Here is a 13,618-nt window from a genome sequence, read left to right as displayed (position 1 = left end):
CATGGGAGGAGGTGACAAGGGAGCTAGAGAGCAGGAGGTCTTGAGAGGAACGTAGAGAATGAATAGGTTGGTATTTAGAGACTAGGCTAGTGATAAAGCTGCTGGGGGCTAAGTTGTGGATGGCTTTGTAAGAAGTTGTTAGTATTTTGAATCTAATTTGTTGGGTGAGCAGAAGCCAGTGGAGGGATTGGCAGAGAGGAGTAGCAGACACAGAGCGATTGGTAAGGTGGATGAGTCTGGCAGTAGCATTGAATGAGATTGAAGGGGGGATAGACTATGTGGAGATAAGCCAATGAGAAGGGAATTACAGTAGTCGAGGCGAGAGATGACCAGGGAGTGAATTAAGAGCTTTGTTGTGTCATTGGTTAGAAAGGGGCGTATTTTGGAGATGTTGCAGAGGTTAAAGCGGCAAGATTGGGACAGTGATTGGACATGGGGCTTAAGGAGAGTTCAGAGTCCAGGACTACTCCTAGGACCTTGGCAAGTGGGGATGGGCTTATAATTGTGCCATCAATTTTGACAGAGAGGATAGGGGAAGGGGCACATGGGGGAGGACAAATGATAAGTTCAGTTTTGGATAGATTGAGTTTGAGGAAGTGGTGTGACATCCAGACTGATATATCTGTTAATAAATTAGTGATACACGAGGAGATGGAGGGAGTGAGCTGAGGGGTAGATAAATAGATTTGGTTATCGTCAGTGTAGAGGTGGTATTGGAAGCCATGGGAGGCTATCAGCTATCCCAGGGAGGAGGTGTAGATTGAAAATAGGAGAGGTCCAAGGACAGAACCTTGGGGGGCCCCAACAGAGAAAGGAAGAGGAAGTAGAATTGTAAGTAACGCTAAAGGTGCGGTTGGATAAGTAGGTGGAGAACCAGTGAAGAGTACAGTTACGGTGACCAAAAGGAGGAGGGGGTGGTCAACCGTATCAAAGGCAGCAGAGAGGTCCAGAAGTTAGGAGTATAGAGTAGTGTCCATTGGTTTTGGCCATTAGTGGATCGTTTGTTAGTATTAGGGGAGCAGTTTCTGTGGAGTGTTGGGGACGAAATCCAGACTGAAAGGGATCAAGAAGGCTATTATCAGCAAGGCGGTGTTCAGTCGGTTGTAGACCAGACGTTCAAGGAGTTTGGATAAAAACGGGAGCAAGGAGATGGGGCATAGGTTGTTAATAATGGATGGGTCCATTGGGGGCTTTTTAAATATGGGGCTGACAAATGCATGTTTTAGGGAGTTGAGGAAGATGCCAGAAGAGAGGTAGAGATTGAAGATGTGGGTCAGAGAGTGTAGAATAGAGCCAGAGGGTGAACATAGCATTTGTGAGGGAACAGGACCCAGAGGGCAGGTGGTAAGATGAACGTTAGCAAGTAGTTTAGCAACCTCGTCTATTGTGGTGGGGTTGAAAGAGGGAAGTAATGATTGTACCTGTGGGCAAGAGGTGTAGACCGTGGAGGGTATCTGAACAGTAGAGATCTCCTCTCGAATTGTATATCAATCTTCTGTTTGAAGTGATTGGCGATCTCCTGGGCAGTGAGTTAGTTAGTGGGTGGAGGCAGTGGAGGATGATGTAGAGAGTTTAAGGTAGAGAAGAGTTGACGGGGATGGGATGATAAGTTGTTCATGAGAGTGATAAAATAGGTCTGCTTGGCAGTGAGAAGGCTGGAATTGTATTTTTGGAGGGTAGATTTATATTGGTTGAAGTCTTTCTGATACTAAGCCCCCATACACAGTATTATGAAAAATAAAAATGCACTGGCGCTCAGAAATAGTGAAGCAAAATACTAATAATAAATCAAAAAGACATATGCTAAATTAATCCAGGTGTTCCACGGATAATATAAATTAAAACTTAAAAATGTATCAAATACTGAAGCAGTCCATAGTTCAAAGGAAGTCCATAAAAGTGAACATTATGCTGGAAGACACTGGATAAAGGAAATTTCTTGTAGGGCACAGTATCAGGTTGTTCACAAGGGCGGCTCTTCTCTGGAGTGAAGTCATCTCAGATCCATCAAAGAAAAAAACAAAGGGAGAAGAGCGCCTCTAAGTAAAAACGTTTATTGCAATTTGACAAGTTAAAAGTATCCACTTACATGTGAAAACGATATGCTGGGTAGAATGATGTATCTCAAAAGGAGGTGGAGGGACGAAAACCGATTCCCAGGAAAGCCCCAAACCTATGCCGCAATCCGGCGGAGAGCCAGGACGGAACACTGCCTGTCTTGCAGAGGAGCGGAGCAGTAAACCGAGGAAGCGGCCTGTGACATCAGTGGCTGGGACAACACAACGCGTTTCTGAACGTGCGCAAGGTCCGTAAGGCACACGCGCGCTCCTTTTTCAAGTGTAGAGATAGGGGAAGAGTAAGGAACTATTTATGGGAGCCCTCTGCTGGCTGAAAATGCCCACAGCTAATTAATTAATTAGCGGTGGGTATACCTCAAGCATGTATACTCAGGAAGTTGCGGCATAGGTTTGGGGCTTTCCTGGGAATCGGTTTTCGTGGATAATTTTAACTTGTCAAATTGCAATAAACGTTTTTACTTAGAGGCACTCTCCTCCCTTTGTTTTTTCCATACACACTATTAGACTTTCTGCAGATTTTTGTCTCCAGATTCACCAAAACCATATAATATGAGGTAAAACCTTAAAAGTTTCAATTTGTATGCAATCAGGCAGGCCCTTGCACTACATGGTTTTGGTAAATCTGAAGACGAAAATCTGCAGAAAATCTAATAGTGTGTATGGGGTCTCAGTCTTATGCCACAGGGCCCAGATTCTGTTTGTAGTGGGGGGCCAGTGAGTCCAGTGAGGCTAGTAGTGAAGCGTTGTAGACAGAAGTGGCTGCTGAGCCCTGACATCGTGGTCAGTTTACATGCCTCCGTCATCCGCAGCCCTGCTCTCCCCCTTCCCTGCCTGTCTGCTCTGTGTCCGTGCCTGCCCCCCCCTTCTGCTGCTATCATAACTACAATAAAAACATCTCATCCCCTCTGCAACATAACATTATGTGCTCTGTGTTATATAAAAAAGCTGCCAAATTTGTACCTATATCAGAGCATCTCCCGTACTCACCTAACTCCTCGGCTCTCTTCTCTCTCCTTCCTGGCTGACGGCAGCGGGAGTGCTTGGCCCCTCCCACTATAGCTGTGTGCCGGGCAGAGGAGAGAGCCGAGGAGTTATGTGAGTACCGGGAGATGCTCTGATATAGGTACAAATCCGCAGCTTTTTTATATAACGGATACTGGGGCACATAAAATTATGTGTTACAGAGTAGATGGGATGTTTTTATTATAGTGGCTTAACAACCAGTTTAAATGCTTGACAATGATATCACAGTAAAAATAAAAAATCCAAAGCGCCAAAAGAATCTAACTATTGGTATGAATAAGCTATACCATATAAATTAACAGCTGCAGTGAATAAAACCTTGCGAGTGCAAAATGATACTAATAATAAATAAATATACCGCACTAAGTGCCACAAATGTTAAATAAATATCACATTTGAAAACTGATGCGACTTTGAAAATTTGCTAAAAAGTCCCATGCAGATAATTTACGCTGAGTGCCACAAAGATTAAACAGATATCACATTTGAAACCTGGTGCGTTTTAAAAAATCACTAGAAAGTCCCATACAGAAGATTTGTTGCAAACATCAGTAAACTTGAAGCAATAAAAGTTCCAAATCCCAATTAAAGCTCTCGTGCGCTACAAAGTCGATATGAATCCGTGCTTGATATGTGCTCACAGGACAGTGCCCCCACATGGATGCGAACTCACCCCTCCAAATGGACCAACTATTTCTAGTTTGGTCAAACACGCGTGTGGGGCAGTCCCCGTGGATTTTCTGTGGACTGATGTGGTTCGGGATCGATACTTCCTCATATGACTGGATATGATAAAGAGGGCCTCATTCCTCTATATACTAGTGTTGTTTGGGGTAGATGTTCCTCATGCAAATGACAGAAAAAGCCTCATTGCGCAGCAACGTTTTTAAAACATTTATTCCATATAAAAAACATAGTAATTAAACTCGCATGTAAGGGTGTCTGTGAACGTGGCACCTGGTGTGAACAGCAGGTAAGTTTCCAGTAAACCTGCCCAAATGCAATGGTATGCCGCCGCTGGGTATACTAGTTGATTTCCGGGATAGGAAGTGTCAAGATGACACGATGCTGCGGACCAACCTCTACGCACGTTTCAGCCAATCAAACGGGCCGTCTTCAGGAAGTTGTGATGGGATGTTTTTATTATAGTTTATAGTTTAAATGCTTGACAATGATATCACAGCTGCCCCCCTTTTTTCTCCCACCTTTTCCCCAGCCTCATTGCTCTCTTCTTGATATTTTCCTGTGATGGTGTGTTGTTTCTCTTTCGTGATAAATTTACCAACTTTTTATACTTCCACTGAAATATACAGTAACTTACTACATGTTAAAACCTTGACAGAAGCATGAACCTAAAATGGTTAAAAGTGAGGGCATTTGTTGGCACTTATAAGTGTTTAGTAGTGGTTTTCAACACAGAATGCTGCAAGCTTTGAATGATAGCGCAGCCCTTGCCTCCTATACATACCTGGAGTCTTGGTGTCTGAAGTCCAGTCACATGTCCTCTGCCTTTAGTGGTGGGCGGATCCTGAATACTACTAAGGACAGTACAACGTAATGAGGTAACCCCATTCTCTGCAGCATTCTCCTGTGAGCCCAGTGCTGCCTGAAGGCATACCCCTTGAGGGAGGGTCCTTGACATCCTGGGCTCATGATGAACTGGTTTGAATGATAATGGGTGTCATTCTTCCTGGAAGAGGACTGGTGTTGGATCGCAAAATGGTGAATAGTTGAAGGACAGTGCTAGAGGTAGAGTGAGTGTTTCAGCCACAGCTACATTTTTAGTTTCAAAAGTCATAAGAAATAGATTTTTTAACTGTTATTATGACATATGATATTATAAACTGGCGTTAGGTATTAACATGTCCAGAGAGTCACTCACAATGCTTCCAGTAGATACTTGTGAGTATTGCATTCATTTACATTAAAAACTTGTGTTACTTGTGCTTAATAGGCTGTTGAAGCTTACCCCCAAACACCTGGCTTGAATGTCCATGGGTACTTAATCTTACAAATAAAAATGATCCTACGTTGGAACAAGCTTGTTCACACAGGAGCTTGATGGTGTGTGTACATGGTGCTCTACTTGTGGGAGGCCTGGAGAAGCAATGGAAAGCTTGGCCTAGGCATTGCATCTACATGCTGTAGAGACAATATTACCATGAGTTTGCTTAACAGACAGTTGTTTTTTTTTTTTTTTTGTTTTTTTCAGTTTACTTTCAGGGATTTTTTTGGATTGACAGTGGTCCAGCCTTCTGCTTTGCCAGTAAGCGGAGAGGGAATTTGAATAATAGGAAAGAAGGCGCGCCTGATGTCCAAAAGAATGCAAGTTTGATGGTAAATTAAAAGGAGAATAGCGACAAGTATTTCAAGCCAACGTGTTTAGGGAGAAAAGGGCTCTCCCTTCTTCAGGGATGTTGCTGCATGCTATTAAATGGTATTGATTTCCACACCAATTGTATACAATATTTGCTTTTTAGAGGTAAAACTGACAAAGTGACAGCTGAGGTTCAGGAGGCAGCCTCTTAATTTACCATCAAACTTGCATTTTTTTTGGACATCAGGTGCACCACCTTTCCTATTATTCCAAGTCTATATGTTGAAACAACCTTAAGGCCGTAGCAGAAAGGCAGCAGCCCAAGCCCTAAGAGGGTTCACTGCCAGTTTCCACCATTGGGCACAACCTACCTGAGAGACATCTCCATCTCCACACAATCACCCACCCAGAACCAGTGACTGATCCAGTCAGTCCACTATGGTCTTCAGCACAAATAAAGTAAGCAGAGAGGGTCTGATGGGACAGGTCACCATTCTTTTATGACCTTGAGTTGATTTACTAAAACTGAATAGAACACAATCTGATGCGGCTCTGCATAGAAACCAATCAGCTTCCAGTTATTTTTTATCAAAGCTTAAAGTGGATGTAAACCCACGCTCATTATTTACAAAGTAATGGCTTATTAGTGTTCTATATGTATATACATGCCTCCTGCATGTATCCCTTCCTTTGAATTGTCACCCCCATCTGCATTTGGAGCCCGGCAAAACTCCAGAATCAGTGGGCGGGTCTATTTTCCGGCACTCAGTGGGCGGAGTCATGATGTCACCAGACTCCCCCGTCTACCTCTACACTCCCCTTGGCCAGGCAGCATCACGAGGATGAACCTCGCACCTGTAGAGTAAAGGAGAGCGCACACACAGAAGGAGCACACGCTCACGGACTCCTGTCATATACACTCCATCCTGCGCATGTATACACTCGGTGCCGTAGACACACTCTGCTCTTATGCTAGTGCATGAGATAAGGAAAGCAGATGTCAGTCACAGCAGTGGGGGAAGCAGCGGCACAGATTTCTCTATGTGTTGTTTTTTATCTCAGTAAAAAAAGACAAGAGGATTGCTCAGAGCTGGATTAACGCTTCATGGCAAGACTGGGCACAGATGACTTGACATCCTCTACTGTACCAGGTAGAAGTCTTCATTAAAAAAAAAATTTTTTGGGGGGGTTTACATCCACTTAAATTGAACAAGCTGAAGTTACACGCTGATTGGCTACCATGCAGAGCTGCACCAGTTTGTTTACTCTCTAGTTTTAGTAAATCTACCCATAAGTGTTCTGTTATGATGATCTGTAGAGATTACAATTACATACCCTGCATTTCTACAGTCTTCAAGCCACAGTATTTTTGGCCTACCATCAGGAGTGCACAACTGTTCTCTTATTTTTATTTTTTATTTTACAGGCAAACAGTACTAAAATTTTGTGTACATACTTTGGTTGTTAAAATATTATAATATATGGCATAGACACCCAGATATTTCTATTCCTTTTTGTTGTAAATTGAATAAATAATCCATATGTGTAAATGTAAAAACACAAAGCTTTACAAAACACTAACAGGTTCTTCTGCACGAGTGCACATACTTTTAATTATGCGCAATGTCTTAACTGTTTATCATATCCAGTTTCAGCAAACATAATGGCATTTGATACCTCAAATTAGAGAAAACACAATAACGTCTTAAAAGATGCGTTGAAACTAGGCCACAGACTTAATTCAATAACAGTCTATGTCTAATGATTAATTACTTGCTGTGCTTTGCAAGATGGAAACCCTCCTGCATTAACTAGACGAATCCCTTATATATATTTGTTACTGGCAATTATCTTTTAATGAATACAAAAGAGAAAAAAACATTGGAATAACATGGAGATACGTAATAGGTAAACATGTTTAATTACTACAAATTAATATGGTGCTTCCATTTTAACATCAAAAACTTTTGGTGACTCCTGAAAGGCTATATTAAGCAATGAGTTTCTAATATGATCAAGGACACATAAGGAGAGTTTTACTAAAACTGGAGCACACAGAATCTGGTGCAGCTGTGCATAGTAATTAATCCGCTTGTAACATAAGCTTGTTCAATTAAACTTTGAAAATAAAACCTTGAAGCAGATTGGTTGCTTAGCACAACTGCTCAAGATTCTGTGTGCACCAATTTTAGTAAGTCTCCCCCATTGCAGCTGCTTCCAACCGTGCTGTATAATCCTTTGCAGCAAAGTAGTTATCAGGCAAACTGTAGTGTCTGCTGACATGATTCTTTGCAACCTCCCCTGCTGCTGTGTTTGGGTGAGGTTATAGTGGCAGTGCTGGAACCAGGGAACACAATGGCCAATCATTTATGTTCTTACCTACACTGATCCAATAAATGCAATAATTTGATTGGCTGTCACACAACAAGCTAATTTTCATATATTTTGATAAAGTAATACATTTTTTTTTACTTAACAACTGTCTGGGCCATTTGTCAGTTTTCAGCACTGTGATACTTTGACAATTACTCAGTCATGCAACACTGTACCCAAACAAATTTTATATCTTTTTTTGAAACTGAGATTTTTTTGATGGTATTTAATCATCACTGTTTTTTATTGTATAAAAGAAAAAAGGACAAAGTTGTAATTTTAACAAGTTGTTTCACACAGCATAGCATACTTACAATTACACTCCAAAATACATTCTTTTACTCCTCCTAAATAGGTAGCAACCACATGTGTGAGACTTTTTCACTGCCTAGATCAGTCATGGTGAACCTTGGCACCCCAGATGTTTTGGAACTATATTTCCCATGAGGCTCAACTACACTGCAGAGTGCATGAGTATCATGGGAAATGTAGTTCCAAAACATCTGGGGGGCCAAGGTTCGCCATCACTGGCCTAGATGCTGAGAATGGCCCAAAATCTAGGGAACACCTTTGGGCTTTCAAGGTGCATAAATTTCACATCTGATCTCCTGACTACTTAACACATATGTTGAGGCTCTGGTGTGCCATAACAGAAGAAACACCCACAAAAATACCACATTTTGAAATTACACCCTCCAATGTATTTACTAAGAGACATGATGAGTCTTTGGAAGAGCAAATTTTTTCCACATTTTTGGAAAATGAAGAAAAAAAAATGAGAATGAGCATCCCAAAACACATTCTGCTACTACTCTTGAGTATGGGGATACCGCATATGTGATATTTTTTAGCAGCCTAGTCGCATTCAGGAGCCCAAAATCCAAGAAACACATTTTGGCTTTCAAGGGGCATAAATTGCACATTTAATTTCCTGGCTACCTATCACATTTGTGACATTCCTGAAGTGTCAGGACAGTAGAAACATCCACAAAATGAGCACATTTTGGAAATCAGACCAGCAAAGTATTTTTTAGGAGACATAGTGAGTCTTTTGAGGATTTTTTATTTTACCACATATTTTTGTAAAAAGTGGAAATAAAATGTATCTTTTTACACAGAATTGTAATGTAAATTTTCTAACAAGGTCGCTGGCTGGTTGGTAAGTTTGAGCTTGGAAATGTCTTTGCATTTGTGTGACATATGTCGCCCTTCCAGTGCTCCTTGCTGCAAAGACCAGTTATAGGTGGGGGCAGTGGCCACTTGTTTGAAATTTTCTAACATGCAGTATGGGCATACTTAGAAGTACACCCTAGTGTATGGGGAAACCACACATGAGACCTTTTCAGTGTTTGGACTAATTATGTACTTGACATTGCATCTTTTGTATCATAATCAATATTTTATCAAAAACAGTGTACTGTAATGTTCACCTCTGTACAAGGTGTGTGAGAGGAAACAAAGCCGTAGCTACAAAATGCAGCCTTTGTTTACATTTGTGATTGGTCCCAGCCATCATGTAGTACAGACCCATTTTTATGTCGGCTCTGTCATCTGCCATGTCCAGTGGACATTGCGTATGTGCTAGAGGGCACATGTGAGCACCAGAAAAGAGAGGCCATTTTAAAATGGCCCTGGCCTTCAGAAAACAGCTATCCAGCCATTTATGTACAATAGCTTAATACCATGTGGTTAAGGTGGGCCTTCCAAAACCTGTCTACATGAATAAAGTCACAGCATGACACAAGATAAAGCAATAGTATGATTTAACTACTAGCCAACCAGCCGCCGCAGTTATACTGCGGCAGGTTGGCACGGCTCCGCAAATCGCCGTAGCTGTAGGTCGCTCCTTTAAAGCGTCACAGCAGGCACGCGTGATGACCACCAGACACCAGCGATCACTCGTGACAGAATGAAAACCAGGATCTGTGTGTGCAAACACAAATCCCGGTTCTCTCAGGGGAGAGGAGACAGATCATGCTGGGAGCACACAGTAAGCACGCTCTCAGCACAGAAACCTCTGCTGCCCATGGACGCAAATGTGCGATGTGTGGGCTTTCAATTCAATCGTCCTTGCCATCGCACATATGTGTTACATTGGTGGCAAGAGGTTAAAGAGACTTTATCACTTCAGGGTCAGAACAGCAAATTGCAATACCTGCAGAAAGAAGATGCTCTTTTCTGGTGACCCATGTTTTGAAACACTGCTGTAATTCTGCTCCCCAGCTGCAAAACGTATTTGACTGGCTGGATAGGTTGAATACCCGTTTCCTCCATCACACACAGTGGTTCCTCCTGCATACTTGTACATCCTGTAGTGTTATATGAACCAGTAGTAGGAGATGCCACTACATAAAGTGGGGGTAGCAGGAATAATTACATTTGTTGAGTACTTGCTGGGGAGTAGCATCATGGCGGCATTTCAAGACATGGGCTGTCAGAAAGGAAAATATAAGGTCTTTTCTTTTCTTTCTGCATATGTTTCCACTGTGGTTTGAACTGTGTTGACTGAAAAGCTAAATGATAAGGATCATTTGTGAAGATGTCATGGTATTTTATTTAGGGGAGTCCATATCATTTTAAAAGAGTGCCAGTCACCTCATCTAGCTCATACTGTATATCCCGTGCGATCCTCTATTTTTAGCATATGTATGTAAAATGTTGTGTGAAGCACCACAGAAATGGCATCATACATACTACCAACGGAAATATTGATAAATAACCCCCTTGTAAAGTAGAAGAACTTCTGGGTAATGATGTGTTTAAAGGGTTTTCCTCACCTAATGTTTGAGGCTATCATGCTGTATATTATGTGGGGTTTACAGATACAATTCGGCTTATTTAACTTCCAAAATATGCTTCACTGCCCATTTAAATTGTGAATCATCCACACAATAACATGCTAAATTAATTGTGAACAAATATAATCCAATAAGTGATTTTTACAGTGCAGCCCAAAAGTCCCAAAAGAATCTCATTAATGCAATAGTCATCTAGAACAGTCCACTCCCAAATCCAATCAAATAAAAAAAAAAACTCAGTGATGCCACTTGCCAACACCACAGACACTGTGGATTCTTACCAAATATTGAGACCTCAAGATTATAAGAGGTCAGACAGTGCTGATCGATGGACTCTCATACAGAGGAGCCAGACAAAAATGTCAGCTGGCCATTCATCTGCTTAGGATGTCTCATCATAACACCATTTCATACTCTCAAAAAATGTTCCTTCTTGTCTTGTTAGTCTCTCAGCTGTGCAAGAATCTCTACCATGCATCACCTGCTATTGGTTGTCTCTCCAGCCCTGTTGAACTATTCGTTTAGAAAAGGTCAGCAGTAGCAGGCTATACATTTCTCTTTTACTGATTTCCTTGTCCTAATAGATGGAATCTCACATAAAATTCTCCATTAGCAAAAGTGGCATCTTCTGTGAGGTTTACAAATATAGTTAGGGCTTATGTTTTAAACAAAGCTGTCCAATAAGCCCTGCAAACCTCTTTCCCTAATCTCCTTTGAAGTTTGAATTTTAAGTAGGCCGCTTGTCTTTAGGCCATTAAAAAGAGAATTGCCACCAATAAATTAGCATATTTTAGGTCCTTGCCAAATGATGGTCTATCCAGGTTGGCATGACTTTGGTCTGTGGGATGTCACCCTTAAGTGACCATTGTGGCCCTTTTGTGACCTTGTGCACTCTTCAGCTGGCTACATGCTAGTGACACTTAAATGTCTGCTTACACTTTCTTCACATTTGCAATTAGCTCTGTCCTAAAAATCACAAGTAGGTGCTAACCATTGACACACTTAGTTGCCCTCCTGCCAACTAATGCACAGTGGTGTGCTTAATTATCCTTTCTTATTGGGAGTAGTTCATTGTTAATCAGCCCACTCCTCTTGCAGGTCATCTGTATAGGTGCCTGAGATTCCAGGCCACTTCTTTATGAACAACCATGTCAAAAGGAATGTCTCTTGTTTTGTGATTTCTTTTGTAATACTTATTAGTTACAGCTAGTGTTAGATTATGTTAAAAAATGCTATAGCTTGTCAAAATATTCTGTATTGAGCTTGAAACTCTGGTATTTAATGGCTAACTATAAAAAATGTGTATATATATATATATATATATATATATATATATATATATATATATATATATATATATATATATATATATATATATATATATATTAGGGCGGCACAGTGGTGTAGTAGGTAGCACTCTTGCCTAGCAGTAAGAAGGGTCACTGGTTCCAATCCCAACCATGACACTACCTGCCTGGAGTTTGCATGTTCTCCCTGTGCCTGCGTGGGTTTCCTCTGAGTACTCCGGTTTCCCCCCACACTCCAAAGACATGCTGGTAGGTTAATTGGATCCTGTCTAAATTGTCCCTAGTATGTATGAATGTGAGTTAGGGACCTTAGATTGTAAACTCCTTGAGGGTAGGGACTGATGTGAATGTACAATGTATATGTAAAGCGCTGCGTAAATTGACGGCGCTATATAAGTACCTGAAAGAAATAAATAAATAAATATATATATATATATATATATATATATATATATATATATATACCGCGGGTAAAATAAGTATTGAACATGTCACCATTTTTCCAGGTAAATATATTTCTAAAGGTGCTGATGACATGAAATTTTCACCACATGTGGGCAACAACCCATGTAATCCATACTTACAGAGAAACTAAAACAAATAAGTTAAAAAAGTTATGTGTAATGAAATGGAATGATACTTTGTGCAAAATCTTTTGTTGGTAATGACAGCTTCAAGACACCTCCTGTATGGAGAAACTAGTCGCATGCATTGCTCAGGTGTGATTTTGGTCCATTCTTCCACACAGTCTTCAAATATTGAAGGTTCCATGGGCCTCTTCTATGAACTCTGATCTTTAGTTCTTTCCATAGATTTTCTATTGGATTCAAGTCAGGTGATTGGCTGGGCCATTCTAGCAGATTTATTTTCTTTCTTTGAAACCAATTGAGAGTTTCCTTGGCATTGGGTTTGGGATCATTGTCTTGCTGAAATGTCCACCCTTGTTTCATCTTCATCATCCTGGTAGATGGCAGCAGATTTTTATCAAGAATGTCTTGGTACATTTTTCCATTCATCCTTCCTTTAATGATATGAAGTTTGCCAGTACCATATGCTGAAGAACAACCCCACACCATGATGTTCCCACCTCCAAACTTCATTGTTGGTATGGTGTTTTTAGGGTGATGTGCAGTGCCATTTGACCTCCAAACATGGTGTGTATTATGGCATCCAAAGAGTTCAGTTTTGGTCTCACCTGACCAGACTATATTCTCCTGGTATTCCACAGGCTTGTCTAAATGTTGTGCAGAAAACTTTAAACAAGCTTCAACATGCGTGAGCATGCATACAGGCCATGGTGGTTGAGTGCATTACTTTTTGTTTTCTTTGAAACAAATGTACCTGCTAATTCCAGGTCTTTCTGAAGCTCTCCACAACTGGTCCTTGGCTCTTGGACAACTCTTCTGATAATTCTTTTCACTCCTCTGTTAGAAATCTTGCGAGAAGCACCTGGTTGTGGCCGGTTTATGGTGAAATTGTGTTCTTTCCACTTCTTCCGGATTATGGCACCAACAGTGATCACCGGAACATTCAGAAGTTTCGAAATCCTTCTGTAACCAATGCCATCAGTATGTTTTGCAACAATATGGTTGCAAAGGTCTTGAGAGAGCTCTTTGCTTTTACCCATCATGAGATGTTTCTTGTGTGACACCTTGGTAATGAAGGGCCACCGGTTGAGACTGAACCAGCTGATATTAATTTGCACTGACAAGGGGCAGGATT

General features: G+C 41.1%; 1 protein-coding gene across 2 annotated transcripts in view; it reads left to right on the top strand.

Moving 5' to 3' along the window:
* The window catches only part of ELP4 (elongator acetyltransferase complex subunit 4), a 480,195-nt gene that overhangs the window by 323,142 nt on the left and 143,435 nt on the right, over window positions 1-13,618 (top strand). The gene's annotated exons all lie outside the window — the stretch shown is intronic.

This window comes from Aquarana catesbeiana, linkage group LG11 (genome assembly GCF_042186555.1).
Source record: "Aquarana catesbeiana isolate 2022-GZ linkage group LG11, ASM4218655v1, whole genome shotgun sequence".
NCBI classification, from domain to species: domain Eukaryota; kingdom Metazoa; phylum Chordata; class Amphibia; order Anura; family Ranidae; genus Aquarana; species Aquarana catesbeiana.
Note: the sequence above shows the minus strand (reverse complement) of the source record. Positions and strands in the feature narration are given on the sequence as shown.